Genomic DNA, 14,020 nt, shown 5'->3' with positions numbered 1-14,020 from the left:
GCTAAATAAGACTCCTTTAGAGACGCAAATGTTACGAAACTTTTCAAAAAGGCAAGTTAATATATATTTTTAATGAAGAGCCACCATAGGATGTTTGTTATTTTTGAAGAACCACATTTTATTTCCATTTTTAAGGTTTTAAAATAAAGAAAAACATAAAACCTTTATAAAAAAAAAGAGGATAGACAGACTTTCTGCTAAGGAATGTAGATATTTGTGGAAAATTATGTAAAAGAAAGGAAAAAAAAGTTCCTGGTTTCCAACCTAATTACAAGAAAGATAGATTTAAAAAAATATTTTAGCCACGTATTTATTTTATATTGTGGAAGTTTCAGAGAGACACTTGCAGCTCCAGAGTTGCAGGTTGGAGACCCCTGATGTTTGTAAACCAAAACTTACAGCATTACTTTTTTATAGCTGTAGGCCTTTTTTTAAAGGAAAGAGACATTTTGCGCGTAACAAAGCGATTAATCGCAGCATGTCATGCGATTAATCGCGATTAAAAATTTTAATCATTGCCCAGCACTAATATATATATATATATATATAGTGAGACATCGTCTTATTTCTTTATCTCTGCTGAGAATTGCACATGCAAAATAAAGTCTGCCAGGGGAAAAATATGGCAGCGGACCAGGAAACAAAGCAGCAGCAGAGGACGTCAAAATTCTGCAACAACTTCACAAAACTTATAAAATAAATTAATGACATGAGAGATTTGTAAAGCGGACCTTGCGTACCACAGAAGTACGTCCAATATGAAACTAGATGAGTAATTTCATGCTACTATTTATCTGTCTCAGCTGTGTGAATTCTCATGTGTTTCACCAAAGCATCCTGGCGAAGGAAACATTTTCCACATGTTTGACAAGAATATGGCTTCTCACCCGTGTGAATTCTCATGTGTTTCACCAAAGTACTCTTGTGACTGAAACATTTTCCACATGTTTGACAAGAATACGGCTTCTCACCTGTGTGAATTCTCATGTGTTTCACCAAAGTACTCTTGAGACTGAAACATTTTCCACATGTTGGACAAGGATGCGGCTTCTCAGCTGTGTGAATTCTCATGTGTTTCACCAAAGCATCCTGGCGACCGAAACATTTTCCACATGTTGGACAAGGATACGGCTTCTCAGCTGTATGAGTTGTCATGTGTTTCACCAAAGTACTCTGGCGACCGAAACATTTTCCACATGTTGGACAAGGATACGGCTTCTCACCCGTGTGAATTCTCATGTGTTTCACCAAAGTACTCTGGCGACCGAAACATTTTCCACATGTTGGACAAGGATACAGCTTCTTAGCTGTGTGAGTTGTCATGTGGTTCACCAAATGAGTATTTTGACTGAAACATTTCCCACATGTTTGACAAGAATACGGCTTCTCTCCTGAGTGAATCCTCATGTGGCGTACCAAAGCACCCCGGTGATTGAAACATTTCCCACATGTTTGACAAAAGTACGGTCTCTCTCCTGTGTGAGTTCTTACATGAACAGTTAACTTATTTTTAATTTTAAATTGTTTCCCACAGAACTTGCAGGAATGTTGTTTCTCATCTCTTTCATTACAATGACTTTCTAACAGAAAGGTCTCTCCTACGTTCTCATTTGTCTCCGTTATACAGCTCTTTTCTGGCTGTGTATCTGCACACGTTGTTGGTCCTGAGTCTTCAACCATGCTTTCCCGTAAAGGTGAATGTTGGTCTGCAGGAGGACTGTAAGAGGGAATATGGTCCCTGTTTGGTTCTGGATCACTGTGACCATCTTCCTCATGAGCAGCCGGAATTGAAAACTGATCAGTTTCATCCTTCAGCCAAAGCTGCTCTTCCTCCTGACTGCTGAGGAGTTCCTCCTCTTCCTCTTTAATACGAGCAGACTCTGGTTGCTCCTGGTCCAGGTTTGAGTTCTGGTTGCACAGCTGCTGGTCATCTTGAAGAGCTTCATCCACCTTGTAGACATATTGATGTGGAACCTCTGGAGGGATAAAGGGACAAATGAAAAACATGAAGAAAGATTTTAGTTTAGGTTAATTACTAGGGTTCCTAAAAAAGAAAAAATAGGACTTAATATTTATATTATTACTTATTTAACTATTACAAGCTTCACTGAGACTAAAAATCTCTTTTCAAAGAGTTTAACAGCACAGTTAAAATGTACAAACACACATTCAAACTGAGTTTATAAAACACATTTAAAGTAAATGAAAAACCAATTAAAATCCTCAAATGAAGCAGAACATCTACAAACACATGTAACTGCCTCCAAATCATCATGAAAGCCCTTTTTCCAATGTGGAAGAAATTTGACTTATTATGCTCTATATATAATATTATAATCAGACCTATAATTACTTCCTTTACTATATTCATTTACACTTTTTACATTGTACATTTTTACTCTTCATGCTTTTATTCTCTTTTAAGGTTTCTTCTCTTCATATACAAGCTCTGTTAAAAGTTCACTACGAGGGTAAGATGACCTTCATCTGGTCCTTCCTCAGACCCTTAGACTGGTTCTGGTGGAGACACTATGTGAGGTTGTTTGACGCCAGCTCTTGGAGTTGTGTGTCCACCCAAGGTCTTCAGGCAGGAGGATTCTTTCTACAGAAATGTACAACTATTGTTTTTCCTCTTGTCTCCCCAGAGTCTCTCTCCACTTCAAGCGGGTCGGGACGACCACTCTCATTACTTGCAAGTAATTCTTTATTAAAAACTTCTCCTGTAATAAACTTTTTAATACGTTTACTCGTTCCAGACTCTTGGTAGTTTTTCTCAGTTTGGGGACTGTGGGTAGTGAAAGAACAAGATCGCGAGTACAAGCGGCCGAAATGAGTTTCCTCCGCAGGGTCGCCGGACTCTCCCTTAGAGACAGGGTGAGAAGCTCGGTGATCCGGGAGGGGCTCAGAGTAGAGCCGCTGCTCCTCCACATCCAGAGGAACCAGATGAGGTGGTTCGGGCATCTGGTTAGGATGCTTCCTGGACGCCTCCCTGGTGAGGTGTTCCAGGCACGTCCCACCGGAAAGAGGCCCCAAGGAAGACCCAGGACACGCTGGACGGACTACATCTCTCGGCTGGCCTGGGAACACCTCAGGATTCCCCTGGATGAGCTGTTGAATGTGCCGGGGAGAGGGAAGTCTGGGTTTCCCTGCTGAGGCAGCTGCCCCCGCAACCCGATCCCGGATAAGGATGGATGGTGGAACGGATGGATGGGCTGGGCTTGACAAACCAATTTTTTAATTTTAATTATTAAAATAAAATAAATCCAACATCGATTCATAAAACTTTGAGATCAATTTTTCATACGTCCTCATTTCTGTTAACGTGACTTTTGCCTGACTTACCGAGACTCAGCGAGATCTTAGCATATATACACACAACTGGTTTCCTCCGTCGCCTCCATCCAATCAGCTTCTCTGATCGATCTGCAGGCACGGAGCATGAGAGAGAACCTGGTATTTGCAGGAATTCCAGAGCAGACGGAGGAGGACCCCGAGACCACGGTGAAAAACTTCATCAAAACCCACCTGAAGCTCCCGGAACCAACTTCGGAGTAAATGAACGATATCCCAGAGAGATTCTGGACCGACAGAAAGTTCTATTTCCCATCAGGAGGAAATCCATCACTGAAGGCGCTCTCGCTGTCATCGCGGTGGATAAATTATTTATTAATGGACAGCTGTACCGCGACCCGGACATCACTCCGTAGCTCTACTGACTTGGTATGTGCTTAATTTTCCTGTTTTCTCACTAGATCATGTTATATCCTTAAAACTGCCATAAAAGATAATTTAGTTAACAGTAAATCCCCTGCCCGTCTCCACTACACTGCTCTCAGCACAGATGCGTTTTTTAAATTACTTTTTTCATTTGGCACGGTCGCTCTTTTCACTCTTTACACTTCTTCTCTCAGACCCTTTAACGGTTAACGGTAACACTTGTCATTATATTATATACACATCAGCACTTTTCATGATTCACAGGAACACACACAGAACAGCACAAGCGCACATACATCCCTGTCACAACCAGCTGGCAGACACACATGCACGCAGAGAAGCAGTGGGATGCACGCACACACGCTTCAGTAATATGCATATTGCCTCATCTCTGTGGTTCGTTCATGAACGAACTCACATTTGTCACTTGGAATGTGTGTGGAGCTGGCACAAGGGAAAAGAGGTTAAACATTTTTAATCGTTTGCAAGAAATGAAAGCAGATATAATATTACTCCAAGAGACTCATTTATCAAACTCAACAATAGATCTTCTCTCAACAACCCAGTTTCCACACGTGTATTCAGCTTGTTATAATTCTAGGCAGAGAGGAGTAGCTACTCTTATTAATAGAAGGTTAAATTTTGACATAGATAATACAATCATAGATCCAGAAGGCAGATTTATAATAGTTACATTATCTATTAAAAATGTTAAGATATGTATCGCAAATATATCTGGTCCAAATGTAGATGATCCCTCCTTCTTTCACTCCCTCTTCACCTCTATGGTCACTCAGATAACACATTAATTATAGGAGGTGATTTTAACATTATACTGGACAAACAAAGTACCACAGGAGCTCATCGAGTCTGGAAATCCTCAGAAACTGTAAAACAGTACATGAAGGATTTTGGTCTCTGTGATGCTTGGCGCTCTCACCATCCCACACTAAGAGAATACACCTTCTTCTCTTCAGTTCACCATTCCTATTCTAGATTAGATTATTTCTTAACTAGCAGCTCGCTGATGAATGACGTGTCAGAAATCAGAATCCATCCTATTAGCATTAGTGATCACGCACCAGTATCATTCACTCTGAGAAGTAATAGCAATAAACCAGCAACTAGAAACTGGAGATTTAATATGTCATTACTTAAAGATCCTGAGTTTATCAGCTACTTTAAAAGAGAATGGTCCTTATATCTAGAAAACAACAACTTGCAAGAAACTTCAGCAAGTGTTCTTTGGGAAGCAGGAAAAGCAGTAATGAGAGGGAAAATAATTTCCTTCTCTTCTCATAAGAAAAAGAAGGAAACTTTGAGAATTTCAGGGTTAGAACTCAGAATTAAATCCTTAGAGGAGCTTACCAAGTCTCCCCAGAAGAACACATACTAAATGCTATAAGCAAAGCTAAACTTGAACTTAATGAAATAATAGATAAAAAGACGCAATTCTTGGTGACTTTGTTTGGAGAACTTTCAGCATGGCAACAAATCTGGAAGGTTCCTGGCTAATTAGTTAAAAACAAACAAGGAGAAATCAACCATCTCCTCTGTCAGAGATCCAGAAGGAAACATCAGCCATGACCCTGACAAGATAAATAACACTTTCAAAGAATTCTATAAAACATTATATACATCACAACTAACTACAACAGATGACAATATTGATAAATTTCTTAGTAACATCAATCTTCCACAATTAAAACATGAAAATAAAATGGTCTTGGATTCCCCCCTTTCAGTTGGCGAACTCCATGAAGCTCTCCAGCATATGTCCAACAACAAAGCTCCAGGTCCAGATGGTTACCCAGCAGAATTCTACAAAGAATTCTGGACAACGTTGGCACCCACTTTCTACAATATGATATTAGAAATAAAGGAGAAACAAAAAATACCTTCAAATATGAACCTAGCCAATATTACTCTACTATTAAAACCAGGTAAAGACCCGACACTTCCATCCAGTTACCGTCCAATTTCATTAATAAATGTAGATCTCAAAATAATTAGCAAAGCTTTGGCCAGAAGAATAGAAAAAATAACCCCTCTAATAATACATCCTGACCAAACAGGCTTTATTAAAGGTAGACTTTACTAGACCTCTACTAACATGCGTAGATTAATTAACATCATAGATTATTCTACTCTACATAATCTGGAATCCACAGTCATTTCTTTAGACGCAGTGTAGCGTTACTTCTACAACTTGCAAATGGCTATGAGATCTTTAGCCATAGTGACTGCATCATTCTCAGAAGGCAGGCTCTTGAAAAGGTCATCCATATAGAAATTTCTTTTGACAGTTTCAATCACTTCCGGCAAAAAGTTGGTCTGGTTGCTCTCAGCAGTCTTTCTCAGAGCGAAACAAGCACAGCTTGGAGAGGAAACTGTTCCGAATAGATGAACAGTCATGCGAAATTCCTCCAAGTCTTGTTCCAAATTGCCGTCAGACCACCACAGAAAGCGCAGAAAATCCACATGTTCCTGAGTTACCTTTACTTGATGGAACATAGCCTTTATATCTGCCATTAATGCTACATGTTCTTGCCGAAACCTCCACAAAACCCCTACCAATGAGCTAGTTAAGTTTGGGCCTTGCAAAAGTTGACTGTTGAGTGAAACCCCTTTGTATTCTGCTCCACAATCGAATACGACTCGCAGCTTATGTTTCTGAGCATGGTATACACCATGGTGCGGTATATACCACACCTTACCATTTGCCACCACTAACTGATCCTGTGGCACCTTTTCAGCATAGCAAATTATTTATGGTTTCTGAAATAAAGTTGGCGTATTCCTCATAAAACTTTGCATCCCTCTGTAGTTTCTTTCTGAGACCAAAGATGCGTTGCCGAGCAATGGAAATGTTGTTTGGCATTGAGATATTTTCTTTTCTGAAAGGCAGTTGAAGCTTATAGTGCCCGTTCTCAAGATGAGCAGAGCGTTCCATAATGTCTAAAAATCTCTTATCTTCTCTTGACATTTCTTCTTCTTCTGTAGAAGACCTTTCATTGAAGTCATAGTTGAACTGACTGGTTAACAATGCCTCAATTCTGTCAACTGCAGTCCTATTGGTGTGAACTGATGGGCAGTCACTCTCACAACCACTACAAGCTTCCACTGCACCATTTATGACCCATCCCAGTAGGGTCTTGACTGCATAGGGCCCATCACCCTGGCTGTTAACCATTTTCCAAGGTTCCATTAGCTTGGATGCGTTGGTGCCAACTAGGAGATCAACATCAGCATCTATGCGAGGAAATTTAATTTCTTTCAAATATGGCCATTTTTTTTGCTCTTTTTCACTGATGATGTTATCTGTAGAAACAGGCATTTCCCTTTGCGTAAATACTCTTGGAAGTTGGAAGAAGTGTTTGCCAGATAATCCTGAAATCTCAAGTCCATTAACGATGGAGGTTGTCACGGTCTTGTTGTGACCCATGGTGCGAAGATGAATCTGAGCATTCCGACCTTGAACGTTTAACTTATGAAGGAGTCTTTCAGAGCAGAACGTGTCTGTACTCCCTGGATCCAAGAAGGCATATGTTTCAATAATCTTAGTTCCCTTTGAACTCTTCACTTTAACAGGCAAGATGGGAAGAATGCCTTTGTTGTGACCAGCCCCTGTATGACCACAAGTGGAGGAAGTTTTGCAACTTTCAGAAGATTTCTTTACTTGATTCATATCCTTCCGGTTAACCTTGTCCTTTTGTCCAATGTGTAAAATGCTAGGATGCATCTGACTGCAGTGGTTGCAAGAAATGCGCCTATCGCAGCTTTTACTTAAGTGTCCTGTGTTCAGACAACCAAAGCATAGTCCTTTCTCCTTTAGAAAGTCTAATTTTTCAGAGTGTGACCTTTTTTCCAACAGTTGACACTGATTCACCATGTGACCATCCTGTGAACAAAATAAGCAAGGGGAGGCTTTTTCCTTTATGGGCACCACTTTATTTTCATTGGCAGCCACTTTGTAATAATCCTTGACAGAAACATGAGTAGCAAAGCTATTCTTTCTGAACTGTGAGTTCGTTTGAGATTTACTTGGTCGTGTTGTTCCTTTAATAGTTGTCGTGTCTTGTATGGTACCAAAAACTGGATCTGATGCAATCCTAATCTGTTGCTCAATGAAGTTGACGATGTCAGGAAAACATGCCCTTTGTCTAGTTCTTTCAAGAATTTCATTTGCCTTTGCTCTCCATTTTTCTCGGAGCTTATAGGGAAGCTTCTGAATCAGAGTTTTCATGTTAGCTGACATACTTAGTTCCTCCAAATATTGTAACTCCTCCATAGCATTACAGCACTCACAAAGAAAAAGTCCATATGCTTTCAGTGACTTGACATCCTCACTTTTTACACTTGGCCAGCCTGTAACCTTCTCCATGTAAGCTGCTGTTATACTGAATTCATTTCCGAAGTGTTCTTTTAGTAACCTTTTGGCTACAGCGTATCCTTTTTCTGGAGTCATGTGCAGACAGCTTCTTACCATTTCCCTTGGTTGTCCTCTGGTGTACTGTTCAAGATAGTACAGACAGTCCCCTTTAGAGCTGGTTTTAGCTTCCACACAGTGCTCGAAAGCTTTAATGAAAGAATTGAATTGTAGCGGATCTCCATCATATGTAGGAATTACTCTGTGGGGAAGTAACTGAGATGTTTGCATCTGGACAAGAAGAGCGGTTATGTCATTCTGTTGCTTTAACACATTGTTGAGATCTGCTGGTTGATTTTGACTTGGTGGTGTGGTATTCTGAGTGACAGCTGGATTTTTAGGTACTTTAAAAGAAGGCTGTAGAGAACTTGGAACAGCAGGTGAAGTTATATGCGACACTAAAGGCTTTGAAACAGTTTTGTCTGCATAAACTGGAATGTGACACTCGTGAGATGCAGTAGGATCAGATGCTACATCTTTTACCAACAATTGTTCTGCACATTTTTCCTGTGAATGAAGAGATGTGCATCGCTGTGCTGTCTGAGAGGCATGTGACGCAGCAGGTGGAATGAGCAAGTTAGGCTTGATCTTGGGTTTGGCTCCTCTTCTGATATAAGACTCCATCCCATCTGAGTGTTTAGATATAATGCTGCTTCTGCTCTGCAGCACACTTAGTTTAGCGTTGGCAATTGCTATTTTAGTGTCCAACTCAAGTTGTTCCTTTTTCTTTTTTAACAAATATTCCTGTTCCTCCAGAGCATGTTTATCCTTTAAAGCAGCAGCACAAGCCAAGAGTGCAGCCTTTTCTGCCTCTGCTATGATGCGTTGAGAGGCTGTAGATGATCTGCTGCTTGAAGAACTTGAAGCTGAGGAACCATTTTGAGGTTTTGTTCTCCTGAAGGATTTTAAAGAAACGTTTGAGATGCTGTCATGAGGTTCAATTTGGGGCTCCTCTTCCAACAGGCCTCCACTTGCCCCTCCAGGTTGAACTTCTTTGCTATGTTCATCTCCATTATTCCTTTCATTTTGACCATTGATTTCCTCATCAGGACAACCAAAAATGTCATCCTTTTTTATACCATTTTCATTAGTCCTTGACTCAGCAGATTCAGGTAATGGAATTCTTGTAATATTTTGCTCCGTTTCACACACAATAGCTGAACCTTGCACCAACCATTTCCTGGTATCATCAACAAAATCATTTACATACAAACATTTTGCTCGGTACCATATGTCATGCTTTTGTGCTTCTTCAGCAGGCAATAAACCCAACAAAACCTTTTGAACTTGGTCTGTTTCTTCAGACAAACTTAGAAATGTTTTAAACTTATCTTCTACCTCTTTTACACACCTTTCATCTTTCTTTAATGCATTAATAGCATGTTTAAATTTAGACAGTTTATTTAATTTAGTCTTTCTTTCCATTTCTAAATTGTTTATTTTTTCCAACAAAGCCTTAGCTGTTAGTTTTATTTCTCTTTTTTCCATTGTAGCACTGAGCGCTTTTACGTCACCGTGCAAGTTAAAATCAAAGTCTGAGTCCGTAAGCGCAGTTGATTCCTCTTCTGCCATATTGGCCAAAAGTTTGAAGTTTGTTCATAAACGCCCGAAACGTAATGTTTGTGTCAACGCAGACGTCGCGTATCGACGTGACACAAAGTTTTATCCAAAGCTGTTTCGCATCTGCTACCAATACATTGGTTTTACGCATGTAGATTGATTGTGTGTGCACACACTACTTAGAATGGCCATTCACAAACTTCAGCGCTGAACCACATACCCCACTGGTGCGTTGGCCGGCATAGATGCTCCGATGTCCCGACGTGCGCTGCTGGGAATCCCGACGGCTCCAATGGCTCGATCCGCTGCAGCCATTTGCCCCGACACTTGTCCTAGTCCAGATCCTCTCGCCGCACGCTCCAATAACTCCAATAGCTTCTTTACGCATTGCGTCTTGACACTTGCCGATATTGTTATCCAGGTGGCTCCAATAGCCCAATCCGATCGAGACAGTTTTCTACCTAAATGTAGCGTTACTTCTACAACTTGCTACCGGTTGTGATGTTTTCGGCTTTTCCTACGTGTACTCTTTGCTTAATAATGAATGACTCGGTAGTTCAAAAGGTAGTCGTATATCCATGTTTCATTTGTCATATAAATTCCAATAGAATCAAGGTAACTTTTCAGCATATAACATTCGAGTGCAGTAGAAAACTGTTTCCCTCACTTCTATCACAACCCCTGTTGGGAATGATGCACGGCCTTAAATGACCCCCCATCCTCCTGCACAGGTGCACACAAAATCAAACATGACCCCTACTGGTCGGAGGAAGAACCAAAAAGAAAACATGGCTCCTACACGCAGAAAAAGCATTTGACCGAGTAAACTGGAAATTTTTATTTGCAACGTTAAACAAATTTGGGTTTGGGTCATCTTTCATAGATTGGATAAAAATATTATATAACAACCCAAATGCATGTGTGAAGACCAATGATCAAACCTCTCCAAGCTTCTGTTTGCAGAGAGGCACCAGACAGGGCTGCCCGCTTTCTCCATCACTCTTTGCTATTTTTATTGAACCCCTAGCTGCTGCCATAAGACAAAATACAGAGATTAAAGGAATCCATGCCAAAAATATAGAACATAAGATAAGTCTTTATGCTGATGATGTATTACTTTTCCTCCAGAACCCACTGACATCTCTCCCCCAGACAATCACACTTATTAACACATTCTCATCAATATCTGATTACTCTATTAACTGGTCTAAGACTATTATTATGCCCATCAACTGTGACCTACAAAACACACCCAATACTACAATACAGTCTGGAAACATTAGATATCTAGGCATAAACGTTCCCCCAGGTTATCAGAACTAACAAAGCTAAATTATGTCCAGCTACTTAAAACAATAGAGGATGATCTCTCACGGTGGAGGCGCTTACCCATATCACTCATGGGGAGGGTTGCCACAGTTAAAATGATGGTTCTATCAAAAGTAAACTATCGGTTTTTAATGATACCCATTAATCCATCCTCCAACTAGGTTAAGTCACTGGACTCACATATATCAAAATTTTTATGGAAAAACAAGCCATCACGTATCAGTCTAAAAACTTTACAACAGACTAAAGATAGAGGCGGATTGGAGCTACCCGATACAGCAACCAGATTATCATTTTGCTGCTGTGATGCTGGACAGGAAACGTTAAATAAATAAATAAATAAATAAATAAATAAAATAAATTACTATAGATGACAAATAATGCAAGATATACATTTACTATTAATTTTTGAGAAGTTAATGTAAAAGATGCTAAATTAGGAGACAATCGGGAGCCAAAGGAGCCGGCTCTTTGAAAAGAGCCGAACATCCCACCACTAGTACATACAGTTGTAATGGATGCTACCGTGGAGAGGGATGTTGTGGGGAAGGCAAAAAAATAAAAAATAAAAATCTTCAGTCCATCTTTTCATTCATTCTCTGTACCGCTTAGTCCATTAAGGGTCGCAGGTAAGCTGCAGCCTATCCCAGCATGAACAGGTGAGAGGCAGGGCCAACACATGGGGGACAAACAACCATTCACACTCACACACACTCCTATAGAGAATTTAGAGTCATTAATTAACATGCTTGTGTTTGGACGGAGTACCTGGAAAGAACCCACAAACTCCACACAGAAAGTCCACCGCCCTCAAGGTTCCAACCTCCGTGCAGCCAAGACTTTCTTTGTTTTTTAAGTTTAATATTATTAAGTGTAATTCTTTTTTTAATTACGAGTCTGCAACATGTCACAACACTTCTAACTTTTTAAATGTTTATGTCGACACTCTTCATTAATAAACATTAATATCTGACAGGAAGCCAGCGCGGGATCCTCCAGCAGCAGTTACGTACGTTTCATTTTCAGCCTGGTCGTGAAACGGAGGCGATCATCTCCTGCTTTGAATGCTGCTCTACTGCGTGAGGAACAAGCCTCTTCTGAGTGCTTCTGGACGGGGGAGGGGTCGGTGTAGCCCCCCTCCTCATTGAAGAGTAAACTATACGCTCTTTCACGTCAGTCTAGAAAAATCCAGAAAAAGTCGCTGGATTTGTCGCTAGTCGTTTTTTAAGAAATGGCTAGAGGTGAATGAAAACTCGCTAAATACAGTGATGAAGTCGCTACGTTGGCAATAGAGCTGCAACTAATAACTATTCTGATGGTCGATTAGTCACCGACTATTAAAACGACTAGTCGACCAATCGGAATATGAATCTCATGATTATTATAAATGGATCTTATTTCACTTTCAGCTTTGAAATCTTGCATGAGGTTGTTATGTAAGTCCGACGTTCCTCCTCTTTAAGTGTTCGAGCGTTGCAGACGTACTTGCGTCGTACACAAGGTCCGCTTTACAAACCTCACATGTATTTAATTTATTTTATAAGTTTAACATGAAGTTGTTCCAGACTTTTGACGTCCTCGGCCACCGTTTTGCTCCCTAGTTCGCCGCCATATTTTTCCTCTGGCGGACTTTATTGCGCATGTGCAACTCTCAGCAGAGATAAAAAAAAGAAGACGATGTCTCACTCTGTAGTTTTTTTTTTTTTTTTTGCAGACAATAGTCAACGGCTAAATTCGTTGTCGACTATTTTTATTGTTGACAACGTCAACCAATCGTCGCAGCCCTAGTTGGCAGCACTGAGTACAACCAGCTGCCGGCTGTTAAAGGGGTGTGTTACTGCGCCCTTGTTATTTAGGCAGCTTAATGAAGCTTTGGCCTTGCGTTGGCATCCTGGTGGTTGGCAGACTACAGGGTGAGAATGTACGTAATCAGAGATGCAGCAGAGACGCACTTTGAATGTAAATATCGTTGACGATCAGGTGAATTTAATTGTGGCCAAAATCGGATTAATTGTGCAGCCCTACTAGTCAGGATACCTCCAGGACGCCTCCCTGATGAGGTGTTCGGGCATGTCCCATCTGGAGGAGGCCGCGGGGAAGACCCAGGACATGCTGGACGGACTACATCTCTCGGCTGGCCTGGGAACGCCTCGGGATTCCCCTGGATGAGCTGTTGAAATTTCACAGTTTCATCCTTCAGCCAAAGCTGCTCTTCCTCCTGACTGCTGAGGAGTTCCTCCTCTTCCTCTTTAATACGAGCAGACTCTGGTTGCTCCTGGTCCAGGTTTGAGTTCTGGTTGCACAGCTGCTGGTCTTCTTGAAGAGCTTCATCCACCTTGTAGACATATTGATGTGGAACCTCTGGAGGGATAAAGGGACAAATAAAAAACATGAAGAAAGATTTTAGTTTAGGTTAATTACTAGGGTTCCTAAAAAATAAACTTTTTTATACGTTTACTCGTTCCAGACTCTTGGTAGTTTTTCTCAGTTTGGGGACTGTGGGTAGTGACCGAAAGAACAAGATCGCGAGTACAAACGGCTGAAATGAGTTTTCTCCGCAGGGTGGCCGGACTCTCCCTTAGAGATAAGGTGAGAAGCTCGGTGGTCCGGGAGGGGCTCAGAGTAGAGCCGCTGCTCCTCCACATCCAGAGGAACCAGATGAGGTGGCTCGGGCATCTGGTTAGGATGCTTCCTGGACGCCTCCCTGGTGAGGTGTTCCAGGCACGTCCCACCGGAAAGAGGCCCCGAGGAAGACCCAGGACACGCTGGACGGACTACATGTCTCGGCTGGCCTGGGAACGCCTCAGGATTCCCCTGGATGAGCTGTTGAATGTGCCGGGGAGAGGGAAGTCTGGGTTTCCCTGCTGAGGCAGCTGCCCCCGCAACCCGACCCCGGATAAGGATGGATGGAGGAACGGATGGATGGGCTGGGTTTGACAAACCAATTTTATTATTTCAATTATTAAAATAAAATAAGATTATTAC

General features: G+C 41.2%; 1 pseudogene; it reads right to left on the bottom strand.

The window, feature by feature from the left end:
* The window catches only part of LOC121645115, a 44,286-nt pseudogene extending 31,135 nt beyond the window's left edge, over window positions 1–13,151 (bottom strand).
* Between the last annotated feature and the right edge of the window lie 869 nt (window positions 13,152–14,020).

Source organism: Melanotaenia boesemani, chromosome 8 (assembly GCF_017639745.1).
Source record: "Melanotaenia boesemani isolate fMelBoe1 chromosome 8, fMelBoe1.pri, whole genome shotgun sequence".
Classification (NCBI taxonomy): Eukaryota; Metazoa; Chordata; class Actinopteri; order Atheriniformes; family Melanotaeniidae; genus Melanotaenia; species Melanotaenia boesemani.
The sequence above is the reverse complement of the archived record's forward strand: the minus strand, read 5'-3'. Positions and strand labels throughout refer to the sequence as shown.